The following is a 20,053-nucleotide window of genomic DNA, read 5'->3' as shown; positions in this document are numbered from 1 at the left end:
CTACTCCCACTCAGGCGGGAACAATAATTATCAACCCCGCCAGTCGCTACAAAGCCTCCCAAATGCACAGGACAAATCTGTCAGATCCGATTTCCTACTTAGTAACAGGTCTGGAGCCAACTCAGATTAGTAGCGCAATTCACTTCAGAGGAGTTCATTATAGAGCAAGGAGAGAAAGCTAGTAATTTTATATTTTACTCCAAAAAAGGTATGCAGTGTTTACAGAAGTATAAAAGGTATTATAAAGGTAGACAAGTCGTATGTACAGTACAATTACAAATAACATGGGACATTACGTTTCATTCAGATCATTTAATCTCCTGGCTGACCATGTATTTAGGGGACACATCTAGATGCATGCCACACATCTGTCTAGCAGCTAGACCCCAGACAAAAGACAAGCGAAGAGTGCTGCTTCACTCACTTATTTCCCAGCCGAAAACCAAGGCACTTCCCCTGTGGTGACCACACTCAGACTAAATCCTCCCCTTTCTTAGAACTGGGATAAAGCATTTTTATACATAACTCGCTGTATGAACCTCGTATACGAACGACATAATGATCAGGATGTGCACCACAACAGGGGATTCTTTTAAGTGTAAACACGACAGTTACATGACCCGCTTATGGAGAAATCCATTCCTTGCAGTCTGTTAGATGTAGCTCTTAGCAATTTTAGTGAGTTATAGATCTCTCGATGGACATCCAGAATATGTAATACTTATATCTCTAGCTCTGATCAGTGTCAATATACATAATTTTTCGAGAACAAAGAGTCCCATGCCTTCTGGAACAGACTGTACCAGTTTTGGCTGGTATTAGGCGGGAGGGGGAATGAGGGATTTAGGGAGAGACAGCTTTCGCAGCTTAGAGCTGTAAAAATTTTTCAGTGAATTTGCTAGCATACTGGCCTCACATTTCAACTATATAGCCGGGGGAGGGAGAAAGAGTGGCTTAGAATTCCAGCCTTGTGCTGGCAGGCAGAGGAAACTGTAGCTGAGAGCCCTGTATGTGTAATTGAAGTAATCAGAACTTCATTCTATTTCCTGACACCTTCCCCTTTTAGACTGCACTATGGAGGCAGAACCTCACGGTACTCCATGCAAACCTCAGCATGTTCGCCTCAACCCATCTGCATTGCCTTGCTCTGGCCTCATGGAGTTCCAGCCTACCCGGTGCCCCAGTGGACCTCTCTCATGCCCATCTGGCACTTTCCCGACTTGGTGAATTCGCCTGAGCATCTTCTGAAGATGCTGCTAATGTTCGTCCCAGGAGGAACTGAAGATGGCAATGTCATCCAAGTACGCCACCGCGTACTTCTCCAGTCCCTGAAGCAGGTGGTTGAGCATCCGCTGGAAAGTGGCAGGGGCATTCTTCATGCCGAAGGGCATGACCATGGACTCATACAGTCCGAAGTGTGTGATAAGGCAGACTTCTGCGCCTCTGGGCTCAGGGGAATCTACATAGTAACATAGTAACATAGTTAGTAAGGCCGAAAAAAGCCATTTGTCCATCCAGTTCAGCCTATATTCCATCATAATAAATCCCCAGATCTACGTCCTTCTACAGAACCTAATAATTGTATGATACAATATTGTTCTGCTCCAGGAAGACATCCAGGCCTCTCTTGAACCCCTCGACTGAGTTCGCCATCACCACCTCCTCAGGCAAGCAATTCCAGATTCTCACTGCCCTAACAGTAAAGAATCCTCTTCTATGTTGGTGGAAAAACCTTCTCCAGACGCAAAGAATGCCCCCTTGTGCCCGTCACCTTCCTTGGTATAAACAGATCCTCAGCGAGATATTTGTATTGTCCCCTTATATACTTATACATGGTTATTAGATCGCCCCTCAGTCGTCTTTTTTCTAGACTAAATAATCCTAATTTTGCTAATCTATCTGGGTATTGTAGTTCTCCCATCCCCTTTATTAATTTTGTTGCCCTCCTTTGTACTCTCTCTAGTTCCATTATATCCTTCATGAGCACCGGTGCCCAAAACTGGACACAGTACTCCATGTGCGGTCTAACTAGGGATTTGTACAGAGGCAGTATAATGCTCTCATCATGTGTATCCAGACCTCTTTTAATGCACCCCATGATCCTGTTTGCCTTGGCAGCTGCTGCCTGGCACTGGCTGCTCCAGGTAAGTTTATCATTAACTAGGATCCCCAAGTCCTTCTCCCTGTCAGATTTACCCAGTGGTTTCCCATTCAGTGTGTAATGGTGATATTGATTCCTTCTTCCCATGTGTATAACCTTACATTTATCATTGTTAAACCTCATCTGCCACCTTTCAGCCCAAGTTTCCAACTTATCCAGATCCATCTGTAGCAGAATACTATCTTCTCTTGTATTAACTGCTTTACATAGTTTTGTATCATCTGCAAATATCGATATTTTACTGTGTAAACCTTCTACCAGATCATTAATGAATATGTTGAAGAGAACAGGTCCCAATACTGACCCCTGCGGTACCCCACGGGTCACAGCGACCCAGTTAGAGACTATACCATTTATAACCACCCTCTGCTTTCTATCACTAAGCCAGTTAATAACCCATTTACACACATTTTCCCCCAGACCAAGCATTCTCATTTTGTGTACCAACCTCTTGTGCGGCACGGTATCAAACGCTTTGGAAAAATCGAGATATACCACGTCCAATGACTCACCGTGGTCCAGCCTATAGCTTACCTCTTCATAAAAACTGATTAGATTGGTTTGACAGGAGCGATTTCTCATAAACCCATGCTGATATGGAGTTAAACAGTTATTCTCATTGAGATAATCCAGAATAACATCCCTCAGAAACCCTTCAAATATTTTACCAACAATAGAGGTTAGACTTACTGGCCTATAATTTCCAGGTTCACTTTTAGAGCCCTTTTTGAATATTGGCACCACATTTGCTATGCGCCAGTCCTGCGGAACAGACCCTGTCGCTATAGAGTCCCTAAAAATAAGAAATAATGGTTTATCTATTACATTACTTAGTTCTCTTAGTACTCGTGGGTGTATGCCATCCGGACCCGGAGATTTATCTATTTTAATCTTATTTAGCCGGTTTCGCACCTCTTCTTGGGTTAGATTGGTGACCCTTAATATAGGGTTTTCATTGTTTCTTGGGATTTCACCTAGCATTTCATTTTCCACCGTGAATACCGTGGAGAAGAAGGTGTTTAATATGTTAGCTTTTTCCTCGTCATCTACAACCATTCTTTCCTCACTATTTTTTAAGGGGCCTACATTTTCAGTTTTTATTCTTTTACTATTGATATAGTTGAAGAACAGTTTGGGATTAGTTTTACTCTCCTTAGCAATGTGCTTCTCTGTTTCCTTTTTGGCAGCTTTAATTAGTTTTTTAGATAAAGTATTTTTCTCCCTATAGTTTTTTAGAGCTTCAATGGTGCCATCCTGCTTTAGTAGTGCAAATGCTTTCTTTTTACTGTTAATTGCCTGTCTTACTTCTTTGTTTAGCCACATTGGGTTTTTCCTATTTCTAGTCCTTTTATTCCCACAAGGTATAAACCGCTTACACTGCCTATTTAGGATGTTCTTAAACATTTCCCATTTATTATCTGTATTCTTATTTCTGAGGATATTGTCCCAGTCTACCAGATTAAGGGCATCTCTAAGCTGGTCAAACTTTGCCTTCCTAAAGTTCAGTGTTTTTGTGACTCCCTGACAAGTCCCCCTAGTGAAAGACAGGTGAAACTGTACAATATTGTGGTCGCTATTTCCTAGATGCCCGACCACCTGCAGATTTGTTATTCTGTCAGGTCTATTAGATAGTATTAGGTCTAAAAGTGCTGCTCCTCTGGTTGGATTCTGCACCAATTGTGAAAGATAATTTTTCTTGGTTATTAGCAGAAACCTGTTGCCTTTATGGGTGTCACAGGTTTCTGTTTCCCAGTTAATATCCGGGTAGTTAAAGTCCCCCATAACCAGGACCTCATTATGGGTTGCAGCGTCATCTATCTGCTTTAGAAGTAGACTTTCCATGGTTTCTGTTATATTTGGGGGTTTGTAACAGACCCCAATGAGAATTTTGTTACCATTTTTCCCCTCCATGAATTTCGACCCATATGGACTCGACATCCTCATTTCCTTCGCTAATATCCTCCCTTAAAGTGGACTTTAGACAAGACTTTACATAGAGACAAACCCTTCCTCCTCTCCGATTTTTACGATCCTTTCTAAACAGACTGTAACCCTGTAAGTTAACTGCCCAGTCATAGCTTTCATCTAACCATGTCTCGGTTATTCCCACTATGTCAAAGTTACCTGTAGATATTTCTGCTTCTAGTTCTTCCATCTTGTTTGTCAGGCTTCTGGCGTTTGCGAGCATGCAGTTTAGAGGATTTTGTTTTGTTCCAATCTCCTCGCTGTGGATTGCTTTAGAAATGTTCTTACCTCCCATCTGAGTATGTTTTCCTGGATCTTCTTTGTTCAAGTCTAATGTTTTTCTTCCCGTCCCCTCTTCTTCTAGTTTAACGCCCTCCTGATGAGTGTAGCGAGTCTTCTGGCGAACGTGTGTTTCCCAGGTTTGTTGAGGTGTAGTCCATCTCTGGCGAGGAGTCCATCGTACCAGTAATTCACACCGTGGTCCAGGAATCCGAATCCTTGTTGTCTGCACCATCGTCTTAGCCAGTTCGCATCAAGGATCCTGTTCCATCTCCTGGTGCCATGCCCGTCTACTGGAAGGATAGAAGAAAAAAACTACCTGTGCATCCAGTTCCTTTACTTTCTTCCCCAACTCTTCAAAGTCCTTGCAGATTGTCGGTAGGTCCTTCCTTGCCATGTCATTGGTGCCAACATGTATCAGAAGAAATGGGTGGACGTCCTTGGAGCTGAAGAGCTTTGGTATCCTATCGGTCACATCCTTGATCATCGCACCTGGAAGGCAGCATACTTCTCTTGCAGTTATGTCCGGTCTGCAGATGGCTGCTTCGGTGCCTCTCAGTAGTGAGTCTCCCACCACCACCACTCTTCGTTGCTTCTTGGCTGTACTTTTTGCTGTCACTTGTTGCTGTGTGCCCTTTTCTTTTTTGCTTGCTGGTATTGCTTCATTCTTAGGTGTGCCATCTTCATCCTCTACAAAGATTTGATATCGGTTCTTCAGTTGTGTGGTTGGTGATTTCTCCATGGTCTTCTTGCTTCTTTTGGTCACATGCTTCCACTCATCTGCTTTTGGAGGTTCTCTGACACTTTTTTCACCTTCTGTGACCAGTAGAGATGCTTCTGTTCTGTCTAGAAAGTCTTCATTCTCTTTGATGAGTTTCAAAGTTGCTATTCTTTCTTCCAGACCCCGCACCTTTTCTTCTAAAAGGGCCACTAGTCTACACTTCTGACAGGTGAAATTGGATTCTTCTTCTGGTCGGTCTGTGAACATGTAGCACATGCTGCAGCTCACCATGTAGGTGGTCACATCTGCCATGTTGCTCCTAGATCCTGCTGACTTTCTGTGTGTTTTCCTTCTTGTGTAATCTACTCAGCCAAGCTCTCTTGCAATAATATCCTACAGGCAAAAATGCGCGCGGTTTGGCGATGCTTTCCAAGCAGCTGGTCCCGGCTGTACCCAACGATCTTCTAGCTTAGGGAGACTTCGCTTTTCCCAGAAGGCACCTGGAATATGCAAATTAGCCTCCTCAAGCTTGAATCCCTGGTATCCTTGACTCAGATCCATGATGGTCAGATATTCTGCACCAGCTAACCGCTCAAGCAGCTCCTCCTTGTGTGGCATTGGGTGCGCGTCAGTCTGTGATGGCGTTGAGCCCCCTGTAGTCCATGCAGAACTGGGTGGTCCGATCCTTCTTTGGCACGAGAACTACAGGTGAGGCCCACGCACTTTTGAACCATTGAATCACCCCCAGCTGTAACATCTCATCGATCTCCTGGGGCATAACCTGCTGCACCTCATTGGAGATCCCATAGGGTGTCCCCCGTAGCGGGGCTTGATTCCCGGTATCCACCTCGTGGACCGCTAACTCAGTCCTTCCAGGTCGGTTTGAAGACACGACCCGGAAGGGTTCCAGCGTGGGCCACAACTGCGAATGCTGGGGTTCGGTTAACAAGGCGCTTACCTCCACATCCTCGATGGACCCACTGGCCTGGACTTGGGCCAGCATGTCCAGGAGGGGGTCTTCCTCCCCGTCTTCGGGCAGGCTGCAGACCGGTAGGACACAGGCTTCATGTTTGTGATGAGCCTTCATCATATTGATGTGAAAGGCCTTTCGCATACCTCAAGTGTGGTCAAGCGTGACCATGTAGATGACTGGGTTGAGCTGTTGGTGGATGATATACGGGCCTTCCCAGGCTGTCTGAAGCTTATCTTTTGGTATGGGGACCAGCACCCACACCTTTTGACCCACCTGGTAGGTCTGCTTCCGGGTGTTCTGGTTGTACCAGTACTTCTGATCAGTCTGAGCCTGCATCATGTTGTCATGCACCAACTGCGTCAAGGTCTGCATTTTGTCACAGAAGCGCATGACATACTCCACTATGGACACTTCAGAAGGGTTCGGCTCCTCCATCCAGGATTCCCTTGTCAACCCAAGGGGTCCCCGGACTTGCTTGCCATGCAGCAGCTCGAAGGGGGAGAACCCTGTCGAGGCATGTGGAACCTCTCGGTAAGCAAATAGCAGGTGTGGGAGGTACCGCTCCCAGTCGCGTCTTTGGGTCTCAACCAGCATGCGTAACATCTGTTTGAGGGTACCATTGAAGCACTCACACAAGCCATTGGTCTGTGGGTGATAAGTACTAAATACCAGATGCTTCACCTGCATTTTCTTCCAGAGAGCCTCCATTAGGCGAGACATGAATTGGGTCCCTTGATCGGTAAGCATCTCCCTGGGAAATCCTACCTGTGAAAAGATCAACAGTGCCAACAGGGCATCCGCCACCATATCTGCCCTGGCTGAGGAGAGAACCACTGCCTCTGGGTACCGGGTAGCATAGTCTACCACAGTAAGGATGTATTGCTTTCCAGAGCTGTTAGGGACGGCCAGCGGGCCCACAATGTCCACCGCGATCCTCTGGAAAGGCTCCTCTATCACTGGCAACGGGATCAGGGGAGCCTTAAGAGCAGGCCCCGCCTTCCCCACTCTTTGACAGGTGATAAAAGAGCGGCAGTGATTTGTCACATCTGTCCCCATCTTAGGCCAATAGAAGTGTTGAGTCAGCCGAGCATTAGTTTTGCTGATCTCCAAGTGTCCAGCGAGTGGGATATCATGGGCAATTCGCAAAAACTCACCCCTGAATTGGTACAGACGACCAGCTCCTTTTGGGATTTTCCGGGTACTGTCTCCCGCTACAACCTCCCTCGTTCTCAGAACACCCTCTCCTTATCAGTCACGGAGGTGGGCATCTCGGTGAGGTGCCTCAAATTCGCCAGGCTCACATCTAAGTGCACAGCAGCCTGGAACTCCTTGCTAGGGGCAGCCAGAAACGACATCAGGGTCCCTTTCCCCACGGGAATCCTCTGGGACCTGCTCCGGGTCCATCTCTGGTTCAGTCACGCCTGTGACTGTGGAGGGTCCAGAAGGCAGAACAGTATCTGCGTTTTGGGCACTCTACGTAGCTGTTGTCACCCGCAGTCAGGCTGTCTCCCCGGGGGTTTCCACAGACCCATCAGCCGGCGCTGCTATAGGCTCTACCTCTCAATCCACCCCCAACATCCCAGGAGCGGTGCTACTTATGGGCCAGTTACCTTCCTCTGTGGCACTGGTCACCTTCATGGCGTCACCTTCCTCACGGTTCCCATTCATCTCCCCATTTCCCTGAGCACCATCACTTGCTCCTGGTAGGGGTTCCTCAGCCATCCCATTCCGCAGAGTGACGTGGCTGAGCACTCCAGCAACTGTGAACACATCATCCTTAGGAAATAATTTTTTAGCAGGTAAGACATGCATATTTTCATCATCAGCATCATCAGTTTTACCCTCGACATTTTCAGAAAAATGATTATCAGGTACATAATTAACCGGTAAAGCAGTGTCAGGTAACACATGCAATTTCCCATCGCTATCATCAGCATTCGATCGGGGAGGGAGTCAGGGACATAATATGCAACCATCTGCCCCAAATCAGTCCCCAATAAAACATCAGTGGGCAAATTATCAGCCCGACTTCACCCCGCTGCCGACACCCAAATCTATATACACCCGGGCCATTGGCAGGGGACAGCGGATGCCCCCAATCCAAGTAAATTCATAGAAAACAGCCACACACAAATTCTTGGAGTTTTAAATGCAAAAAGGAGAGTAATTTATTGTATTCACCACAGAAGTATAGAAATGTTGAGGTAACGTTTCGGCCTGTGGTGGGCCTTTGTCAAACCTCACTGGAAATACAATAGAAATTACAGTATATTAGTTTGTGGAAAAAAAAATTAAAAAATATAAACAAAGACAAATCTAGTGCTGTACAACAAATAGAAACATAACAGTTTAGGCTGAACCTGAATAAAGTCCCTCCAGGGTGTAAGACTAAACCCAGTTATTAATATTAACATGGTGAACATACAACACGCACTATATATATATATATATATATATATATATATATATATATATATATATATATATATATATATATATATATATATATATATATATATATATATATACACACACACAAAAGTAGTAACAACAAAATGCTCGTTGCATAATTAGTATAACGTGCGATGCATAGTACAAGCATGGACATGGCGTAGGCGCAGGAGGGCGGCATCAAAAATTACGTATAAAAACTTGAGATGTACTATATATACTTGTGAAGTAAAACAATAGACTGCCCTTGTTGTAGAGAAAAATATGGTGAAAAAGGACCCCGCAGAGACGGGACAAGCAATTGTGATGAGCAGGCTCCAACAAGAGAGAGCGGTGGAAGAAGGATCATGTTGTGTAAAAGGGGAGAATAAAGGAAAAAACGGGGAAGGGTCATCGAGGATACAAATATGACCGACCACTTGGTGATGCGTGGAACGCTTGGAGGTCAGAGAAAGGGAAGCGATCCCAGTCTGGGCTACAGGGGATAAGAATGGAGGGGAGTGTTAGGCAGCATACTTGTATCAGAACAAATGGTCATGAAGAGAGAGAGAAGGAAGGAGGGCCATGTATTACCTGCGGGTCCGGGCTGTAGGAGTCCCTGTGGTGATGTGTGCATGCCTTGGCGCTAAGCGAGTACTTATAGTTTAAGCACAGGAAGTGCTCTGGAGGATGCCGAGTGGCGCATGCGCAGTGTGAGGACGTAGGAGAGAGGGCTGGAGCGCAGACCAGCGTCTGTGTATAGTGAGTGTGGCGATTAGCGCATGCGTGATACAGGGCCGCAAGAGCGAGGGTTGGAGCGCAGACGAGCGTCTGCGTATGGTAGGGGTGATCAGGCGTCTGCACAGTGGAAGTGTGGAGAGGCAGGAGCGGGCGCTGGGTATGTGGGTGGGCAGGTACAAGCGCTGGTGGGGAGAGTGTGAAGTGCGCATGCGCAGAGCCCTGAAGAGAGGGAGGGAAAGAAGGGTATGTGTGCAGGAGTACGGAGGGGAGCCAGAGGGGAAGTAAGGAATGGGTACTATAAAAAAAAAAAAATCAATAGGGAAGATGAAAAAAAATACACATAAGGGGGAGGACAATGGTGGTGCAGAAGTGTGGAGATATAAAAAGAAGATACATAAGGCGATGATGATTATGGGAAATAAAAATAGGAAATAAAAATAAATAAATAATAAAATAAAGATGATACTGAACCAAAAAGTGGAAAGAGTAATGGAGAGACGGTACATGGGGCCTATTCATAGATAAAGAAATGGTGTAGAATTGAATGAAATAAATTGTTGAAGATGAGGTGGAATTATAATTTTAATGGAGTGCAATATGAAGATAATGAAAAATAGAAAAAAATATGTCATAGAAATAAACTGAAAAGAGCACAAAAATAATAGAAAACTAATGAAAATAGTAATAATGATAAAAATAAACTGGAGATGTAGCCAATATGGAATAGAAAATAGAAAATAAACAAAACAAAAAAAAAATTAAAAATAAACTAAATGAAAGCTGAAACAACCAGTGGAACAAAGATGATAAAATGAATGAAAAAAATAATGAAAAAGATGAAAACAATGCAAAATAAAAAAAATAGAAAACAAAAAATTAGAAAATAAAATAGGAAAAAAGGAAATAAATGAAAAAAAAAAAAAAAAAAGGAAAAATAAAAAGGTAACAACAATTAATAAAAATAAAAAAATAGATAAATAAAAAATGTAAAGTTTGGATACTGGGTACTTACCCCAGTCGGATGTTAGCGATAGTGAAGGTCAGTGTCACGATACTAGTGGATACAACTGGACACCAGTGGCTAGGTCAAAGAGACTGCAGACAAATTGGTTTGAACAAGCAGATTTGTATTTGTGATCTGAATGCAATATAGCATGTAAGTCCAGATAAATGTTCAGTCCATCTGATAAACAGTAATAGCAGAGCTGATACTCTGCGACACAGCATGCAAAGTCACTGAGCAATGAGTGCATAAGACACAGTCTCTTGCAGAGCAGAGGAACACACTAGCTGGCTGGAGTTCTCACTTCACCGCAGGTGTGGTCAGTCAGAGGTTTCTGAAGTCAGGTGTCCAGCAATCGCTCGGTCAGCAGGCAGGGATCCAGACGTGCAGGTTGGCAGAGGACTCCGCCGTTAAGAAAGGACCAACAGGGATTGTAAGTCCAGGCTTGGGACTGCAGAGGAACAAGGTCCAAAACATAATACACAAGCAATGAAACAGAGCAGGTGCTGGCATTATATACAACTTTGGCAGGAAGCAAGATGGCCGACGTGAAACATTAAGATCCATGTTAACTAATGGCAAGTCTAAGGGCAAGAGAAACAGATTCCAGGACTAGATACTGACAGTCAGATAGCCTAGAAGCATTGAGAAAAGGTTAATGCATGAAGAAGCCACAACCGGTCAGTCTATTACACATATGATCGTCATACATAGCATTATATTCAAAATAAAGTAAACACTCCAAGTCAGACAATAAACTTAATGCAACAGGAGATCAAGAGACCTACAGTGTGCCATCAGTGGACCAGATCTAGTTCCCGGTTAAGGCCTTTTGGTGTGAGGGTCTGACAGTCGGGGTTTTCCCCGGAATAATCTCTTCAGGAGTCGCCAGTTCGGGTCGGATGAGGGTTCGTTCAACCCCGGTGTCCTTGAGGCCTGTAGCGACATGGCCCCCAATGGTGACATGCTGCACGTTGTCATACACCCTCCCAACCGCCCCCCATTAAAAGAACTGCATTAGGCCCTGGCTGGAGGGTTCTTCTGCTTCTCTGGACAGTGGGTGCTGATATGACCAGTCCGCTTGCAGAAAAAACACTGGCGAGGTTCGGTGGTAGGTCTGGTGCTGTTGGCCACGGGGACAGGACCTCTGGTGTGCTGGCTGGCAGGGGTGCTGGCATTGGTTGCAGTCTTACCCCCTCTCCAGCTGGTGGTGACTGGCTTCCGCACTTACGGTTGGCCTCATAGGCATCAGCAATCTGCGCTGCTTTCGTCACGTCTTTGGGTTCTCTGTCCATCACGAACTGTTGCACTTCAGCTGGGCAAAGATGTAAGAACTGGTCTTTGACATAAGGTCTCGCAGCTGAGCAAAGGCGGTCACTGACAGACCTTGGGTCCACTGGTCAAAATGGATCCCACTCCCAAGTCCAAGCTGTCGCGTGGGCCACGTTGGAGGTTATGGAACTTTCTACGGTAAACCTCAGATGTAAGCTGGAACTTTGTTATCAGGGCCTGCTTCATGGCCTCATAATCTTCATCTTGGTCTGGCAGGAGAGAAGCAAACGCCTCCAGAGCTTTGCCTTTTGGCCCTGGGGTCAGGTATTGGGCCCATTGGTTATCCGGCAGCCGGTACTGTCGGCATGCTTTCTCAAAGGCCTGCACAAAAGTGTCCAAGTCCCCGTCCTATTCCATCACTGGCTGGGGTTTTGGGAACTGCGTTGCTGGACTCACTGCTCTGCGTGGTATATGGTATGGCTCTGAGTTGGGTCAGCCACAGTTCATGGTCCCTCTGAGCTTGGGCCTCTTACTCAGCTCTCTCTGCTTCCCACTGGGCTCTCTCTGCCTCTCGCTTTTCTGCTTTCTTTTGGTTGTGCTGGATCAGCTGCAGACATCCATCATGGTCGTCGGCGGGGAGTTGTCCCAAGGCCACCAGCAGGTGGGGGTCCAATTTGCCCTGTTTGCTAGCAGGGCCGGCATTCAGTGGTTGGGCCTCTGCTGTAGCACCATTTTCACTGGTGCTGGCTTCTGCGTCCACTAGGTCCTGAGGCCAGACTTGGTCCGCTTCAAATTGCACCAGTTCCGTGACCAATTGAGCCTTGGTTTTGCCATGGGGGTCCAGGCCGTGGTACGTGCATTTTCCAACAAGAGTGTCCTACTGATGGGTGTACCAGCCTTCTCCTTTTGCGGCCATCATTGCCGAATAAAAGATAGGATAGAAAAACGAAGAGAAAGGGAGGGGGTAATTGCTATACACACAATTGTCTCAGGATTAGTAAACACTGAGCTTGTTCTCCAAACCATTTTGCGTCAAGTCCTCGCAAGAACTGTGCAAGTTTTAGTGAGAGGAATGATTGCTCAAACCCGATCACTAGTGCTCTATTTTCCCACCGCTGCCACCAATATGTCACGGTTCCCAGGGAGGATAACCTTATCTTCCCCACCACTCACACTAATTTGTCATGAACCGGGGATGCTTGGTTGCCCCTGGTTCTTTCTGAAGGGGATTTATCTATATCACACTTCCCAGTTCTGGTTTGGAACTTGCATCTCTCTGGCGCTCCCTTACCCTCAGGTCATACCGGGTACTGCACCTAGGATAATTAGTCGCCAGAAAGGCTACCTTACTTTGTACTAGCTAATGGGCACACTGCAGTGAGGGCGATATAACTACTACAATAATTATCAATGCCGCCAGTCGCTACAAAGCCTCCCAAACACACAGGACAAATGTGCTGCCACCAGCTCCGATTTCTTACTTAGTAAAAGGTCCGGAGCCAACCCAGATTAGTAGCGTAATTCACTTCAGAGGACGTGACAGTTCGTTATAGAGCAAGGAGAGTCAAAGCTAGTAATTTTATATTTTACTCCAAAAAAGGTAGGCAGTGTTTACAGAAGTATAAAAGTTCTTATATAGATAGACGTATGTACAGTACAATTACAAGTAAAATGGGATTAAAGTTGAAAAACACTTACATTTCATTCAGATCATTTCATCTACTGGCTGATCATGTGCTCAGGGTACACATCTAGATGCATACCACATCTGTCTAGCAGCTAGACCCCGGACAAAAGACCCTGGAAGACTGCTGCTTCACTCACTTATTTCCCCGCTTAAAACAAAGGCACTCCCCCTGTGATGACCTCACTCAGAGGCTGAATCCTCCCCTTTCTTAGAGCTGGGACAAACCATTTTTATACATAGTTCGCTGTATGAACCTTGATACATGAACAACACAATGATCAGGATGTGCACCACGTCGCTGGGATTCTTTTAAGTGTAAACACGGCGTAGTTACATGACCCGCTTATGGAGAAATCCATTCCTTGCATTCTGTTAGGTGTATCTCCTAGCGATTTTAGTAAGTTATAGATCTCTCAGTGGACATCCAGAATATGTAATCCTTATAGCTCTAGCCCTGATCGGCGCCAATATACATAACTTTTCAAGAACAAAGAGTCCCATGCCTTCTGGAACAGACTGTACCAGTTTTGGCTGGTATTAGGCGGGAGGGGGAATGAGGGATTTAGGGAGAGACAGCTTTCGCAGCTTAGAGCTGTAAAAATTCTTCAGTGAATTTGCTAGCATACTGGCCTCACATTTCAACTATATAGCCGGGGGAGGGAGAAAGAGTGGCTTAGAATTCCAGCCTTGTGCTGGCAGGCAGAAGAAACTGCAGCTGAGAGCCCTGTATGGGTAATTGAAGTAATCAGAACTTCTTTCTATTTCCTGACTGAGGATGATAATTGGGGTCCGATAATACTCATTGGTGACTAAGGATAATAATGGGTGTCCGGTAATACTCCGCGGTGACTGAGGATAATAATGGGGGTCTGGTAATACTCGGCGGTGACAGAGGATAATAATGGAGGGTCCGGTAATACTCAGTGGTGACTGAGGATGATAATGGGGTCTGCTAATATTCAGCGGTGACTGAGGATGATAATGGGGGTCTGGCAAAACTTAGTGGTGAATGAGGATAATGGGGGTCCGGCAATACTTATTGGTGACTGAGGTTGATAATGGGGGTAGGGAAATACTCAGCGGTGACTGCGAATTATGAGAGCCCGGTAATTCTCACTGGTGACTGAGGATGATAATGGGGGTACGGTAATATTCAGCAATGACTTGAGGATGATAATGAGGGTCCGGAAAGGCTTTGTGCGCACGCTGCGGTATTTTCATTTTCATTTTTTGGCTCCCCTCCTTCTCAGAGTCATAACTTTTTTTATTTTTCCCTCAATGTGGCCATGTGAGGGCTTATTTTTTGTGGGACAAGTTGTACTTTTGAACAACATCATTGCTTTCAGCATGTCATGTACTAGAAAACAGGAACAAATTCCAAGTGTGGTGAAATTGCAAAAAAAAGTTATTTTTTGTTAGGTTCACTAAATGCTAAAACTGACCTGCCATTATGATTCTCCAGGTCATTACGAGTTCATAGACCCCAATCATGTCTAGGTTCTTTTTTATCTAAGTGGTGAAAAAAAATTCCAAACTTTGCTAAAAAAGAAAAAAAATTGCGCCATTGTATATTTGAATTTTTTTATTGTTTTTTTTTTTCATATTTTCTAAAACATTTTTTTTACTTTTGCCATGCTTCAATAGCCTCCATGCATAGATCACTCCAATGTAGCAGAACTACAGCATTCCTATGAGCGCCGACCACAGCGTGGCACTCACAGCAATCTGGCATCAAGAACCATAGAGGTCTTCAATAGACCTCTGGTTGTCATGCCTATGCATCGCTGACCCTCGATCACCTGATGGGGGTCAGCAACACGCGCATTTCCGGCTCGATAGCCGGAAGCGTTAGTTAAATGATGCCGTCAGCGTTTGACAGCGGCATTTAACTAGTTAATAGCGGGGGGTGAATCGCGATTCTACCCTCTGCTATTGCGGGCACATGTCAGCTGTTCAAAACAGCAAGTGGGGTAATATTTGTGGGGTTGATGTCACTTTTGTATTGTCCGGTGATATCGAGTCCACGGATTTGTATTGGAGAAGCGTCGATAAGACACCCATCCATTACTAATCCTATAGTTACATGGTAAAAAAAGAAACGGCCAGAATAAAGTCCTTTAATTGAATTAATCACACAGGCTCCTTTATTGAATCTTAGTATTATCTTATTATTATTATCTTAATTTACCATACTTACTGCAGCGTCTAATCCCCAACTCCTTCGATCTCCCGCAACAAAAATAATAAGCCGATACAAATACTCCCTGTCCACTGTAGTCTACTTACCGAGTGTCCCACGACGATCTCACTTGTAGAATAGTCACATCGGGAGATGTGACCATTCTACCCGGCCTCCGGTGCTACACTGACAGGACCTAGTCACTCCCGCAGAGTATCACCGAGAGTTGACCGGAGTTATTGCTCTCACTTACAGCATCGCTGCGTGAGAATTTTCTCATGCAGCGGTGCTGCAAGTGAGAACCGCAGCTGATCATATGATGAACTCCAGTGAACTCTTACGGCGGCTCAGTGATACACTGCGGGAGGATCACCTTCTATCAGTGTATCACCAAAGGCCGGGTAGAGCGATCACATCTCCTGATATGACTGTTCTACACGTGAGATCGTTGTGGAACACTCGTTATTAAATGGACGACGGTAGACAGGGAGTATATGATTTTTTTGTTTTAAAATTGAACTGTCATGATCTAGACAGGGTTTTGAGTCCTGTCTTCCCCTTTTGCCGGTCTGGTCATGCCAGGGGTTAACTTTCTCAGCCTCAGTCTAGTCGCAGGTTTGCTATCTATGTCTGCTGTGTCTTCACACCATGTCAGTTATAGCTTCTGCCTACAGCGTGAGTAGCTGACCCCGTTTGCCTTGACTAGTCCTACTGCTTGTTTTCTGAACCCGTGTCTGTTTATCCCCTCTTCCCTTTCTGACTCTGTGTTCCCCTTTCGTGTATTGACTCTCTGGTTATTTGACTCGGCTTGGACCCTGACCTGTTGTTTTGTCTCTTGTCTCTGGCATATCCGCTCCTGACTGGTACTGACCCATTTGGCTTGTTATTGACTCTGTGTTTGCTTATTCCCTTTGCACTGCGCTACAATCTTATATTGACCCGGCTTGTTTTGACCTGGTGATGGCCTGACCAATGCATTGCAGGTCTGGTCCTGCTGTGCAGTCCCCCTCCACTCTACTGCCACCTAGTGGAGCTTGCAGTCAGCTGTATTGCAACGGCCTGACATGAACACAGTCGTCGGATGATGGGACTACTGTCCCGTCATCGGCTCATGCTGTCACTGTTATATGTGACAGCAGACATACCCGGATGGGAGTAGTTCCATCAGATGATGCCTGGCTACACACACAGACACCCACAGAAAAACACGCAGACAGACACACACATCTCCGCAGACAGACGCACACATATCCGCAGACAGACGCACATATTCCCCGCCCACACACACATTCTCCGCCCACACACATATTCTCCGCCCACACACATATTCTCCGCCCACACACTCTTCCTCCTTCCTTTCTGCAGCGTTTTTTGGCAGTTTTGCTGCGGAGTTGAGTGACTCATTGTAAGTCAATGGGTGCAGAAACGTTGCAGATCTCCAAAAAGAATTGACATGCTGCGGAAAATAAAACACTGAGAATCAGTGCGTAATTTTCTGGATCATGTGCATACCAATTCTGGATTCCCATTGATTAACATTGCTCGAGCACTCCTTTGCGGATTTGGTGCAATTCCACGCTGAAAAACGCTGCGGATCCACAACAAATCCGCAACGTGTGCACATATGCAAAACTAGTCCCATATACAGTATGTCAATGTGTGACAAAGAAGAGATCCAACCATTCACTTAAAATTAAAAACAAGAATTTTATTATCAATAATTAAAACAGTTTAAAATAAGCAAGAGTAGCTGAGTCACCCGCCAGGGCCGTGGGGTACCTGGTACCAGGTCCGGTGTTCACAGGGGGATGTCACAGTGGCAGCGACCCTGTTCCTGGCCCTGGGCGCCCATGTAAAGGGGGAATTGAATAAAGTTTATGTTAGTGACGCCACCTGTGGTATTTGGTCAGTGGGGACCGACGCTGCTTTAAGGGGTCCGCTGGGGTGATGTTATGTCCAGCTATATGGTGTTCCTTCCCACAGGTGAAGTATATCCCCAGGGCTCCCGGTGTGTAGATGAAGATGGTGAATAGTGCAGTAAAGAAGGAGGACACAGGTTTGCAGTCTCTTTGCCTGGTTTACTGAAGACTTTAGGCAGCCACAGTCCAGGGCACCAGATCACAGGTACAGGCAGGGTCCGGCCAGCTTGGAAGCGAATCCCATTTACCAGGTGGAGATGAAAGCCTTCCTCTAGCACGGTGGTGGTGTAGTCCCTTACTGGCTATGGCTTCTGCAAGGTCCTCACAGTTCTTCTCTGTCCCGCATATAGGATAGGACACAAACCCGTATTACAGGTGACTCGAGCCTTTTTACAGGATCTCTATCATGACCCGGGCTCTATGCGTCACTGTGCCTCCTGGGTATGGAGGCGGACAGGTAACTTGCAGTTCAGCTGTCCTGCCGGTCTCTGCTGTAAGTCTTAGAGTCCCTAACAACCTCGGTGTTCCGGCTACTGGTTATCTGTGCTTCAGAGGGAGATAGTTTATTCGCGGTTGGTCTCACCTGATATTCTCTGTTGTGAATTCTGTGGCTGAATTCACTCCTGTGGTCACAAGTGGTACTGCAGCTTCTGAGCTTCCTCCCTCAGGTGTTCTGGTGAGCTCGTTAACTGCTTCATTACTTAACTCCGCCTGATGCTGCTATCCTTGCTCCTTGTCAATGTTTCAGTGTTGGATCTGAGCTTCTCCTGATTGTTCCTGTGACCTGCTGCTCTGTATAGCTAAGTGCTTTTTGCTTTTTTGTTGCTTTTTTTCTGTCCAGCTTGTCTTTTGTTTTGCTGGAAGCTCTGAGACGCAAAGGGTGTACCGCCGTGCCGTTAGTTCGGCACGGTGGTTTTTTTTTTTTGCCCCCTTTGCGTGGTTTTGCTTTAGGGTTTTTTGTAGACTGCAAAGTTTGCTTTACTGTCCTCGCTCTGTCCTAGAATATCGGGCCCCACTTTGCTGAATCTATTTCATCCCTACGTTTTGTCTTTTCATCTTACTCACAGTCATTATATGTGGGGGGCTGCCTTTTCCTTTGGGGAATTTCTCTGGGGCAAGTCAGGCCTATTTTTCTATCTTCAGGCTAGCTAGTTTCTTAGGCTGTGCCGAGTTGCCTAGGTAGTTGTTAGGCGCAATCCACAGCCGCTTTTAGTTGTGTTTAGGATAGGATCAGGTGTGCAGTCTACAGAGTTTCCACGTCTCAGAGCTCGTTCTTGTGTTTTTGGGTATTTGTCAGATCACTGTGTGCGCTCTGATCGCTAAGCACACTGTGTCTCTGGATTGCCTTCATTACACCTTTCATTAGCAGACATAACAGTACTAGGAGCCAAACTAATGATTCTCAATAGAGGGAAAGAAAAAGTTCTGACATCATTTTTTTTTTTTCTGCTCTGTGTTCACTTTTTTTTTTCCCCTAGACATTTGGGTGATTCTGGACACAGGTGTGGACATGGATATTCAGGGTCTGTGCTCTTCAATGGATAATCTCGTTATAAATGTACAAAAAATTCAAGATACTATTGATCAGAAATCTATGTTAGAACCAAGAATTCCTATTCCTGATTTGTTTTTTGGAGATAGAACTAAGTTTCTAAGTTTCAAAAATAATTGTAAGCTATTTCTGGCCTTGAAACCTCATTCTTCTGGTAATCCTATTCAACAGGTTTTGATTATTATTTCTTTTTTGCGCGGCGACCCTCAAGACTGGGCATTTTCTCTTGCGCCAGGAGACCCTGCATTGAGTAGTGTCGATGCGTTTTTCCTGGCGCTCGGATTGCTGTACGATGAGCCTAATTCAGTGGATCAGGCTGAGAAAATTTTGCTGGCTTTGTGCCAGGGTCAGGATGATATAGAAGTATATTGTCAGAAATTTAGGAAGTGGTCAGTACTCACTCAGTGGAATGAATCTGCGCTGGCAGCTTTGTTCAGAAAGGGTCTCTCTGAGGCTCTTAAGGATGTCATGGTGGGTTTTCCTATGCCTGCTGGTTTGAATGAGTCTGTGTCTTTGGCCATTCAGATCGGTCGACGCTTGCGCGAGCGTAAATCTGTGCACCATTTGGCGGTATTGCCTGAGGTTAAACCTGAGCCTATGCAGTGCGATAGGACTATGACTAGAGTTGAACGGCAGGAATACAGACGTCTGAATAGGCTGTGTGTCTACTGTGGTGATTCCACTCATGCCATTTCTGATTGTCCTAAGCGCACTAAGCGGTCCGCTAGGTCTGCCGTCATTGGTACTGTACAGTCCAAATTCCTTCTGTCCATTACCTTGATATGCTCTTTGTCGTCGTTTTCTGTCATGGCGTTTGTGGATTCGGGCGCTGCCCTGAATCTGATGGATTTGGATTATGCTAAACGTTGTGGGTTTTTCTTGGAGCCTTTGCGGTGTCCTATTCCATTGAGAGGAATTGATGCTACACCTTTGGCCAAGAATAAACCTCAATACTGGGCCCAGCTGACCATATGCATGGCTCCTGCACATCAGGAAGTTATTCGCTTTCTGGTGTTGCATAATCTGCATGATGTGGTCGTGTTGGGGTTGCCATGGCTACAAACCCATAATCCAGTATTGGATTGGAATTCCATGTCGGTATCCAGCTGGGGTTGTCAGGGGGTACATGGTGATGTTCCATTTTTGTCGATTTCGTCATCCACCCCTTCTG

At 45.6% G+C, this 20,053-nt stretch overlaps 2 protein-coding genes across 3 annotated transcripts in view; one reads left to right on the top strand and one right to left on the bottom strand.

Annotated features, from left to right (window-relative positions):
* STEAP3 (STEAP3 metalloreductase) overlaps positions 1-10,963 on the bottom strand; it is a 197,349-nt gene extending 186,386 nt beyond the window's left edge. Inside the window, exon 1 of the mRNA XM_069732559.1 lies at positions 10,283-10,963. The gene's annotated coding sequence lies outside the window, so the exon portion shown is untranslated. The remainder of the gene's footprint in view (positions 1-10,282) is intronic.
* C1QL2 (complement C1q like 2) overlaps positions 1-20,053 on the top strand; it is a 68,278-nt gene that overhangs the window by 30,305 nt on the left and 17,920 nt on the right. The window lies entirely within an intron of this gene.

Source organism: Ranitomeya imitator, chromosome 7, assembly GCF_032444005.1.
Source record: "Ranitomeya imitator isolate aRanImi1 chromosome 7, aRanImi1.pri, whole genome shotgun sequence".
Classification (NCBI taxonomy): Eukaryota; Metazoa; Chordata; class Amphibia; order Anura; family Dendrobatidae; genus Ranitomeya; species Ranitomeya imitator.
Note: the sequence above shows the minus strand (reverse complement) of the source record. Positions and strands in the feature narration are given on the sequence as shown.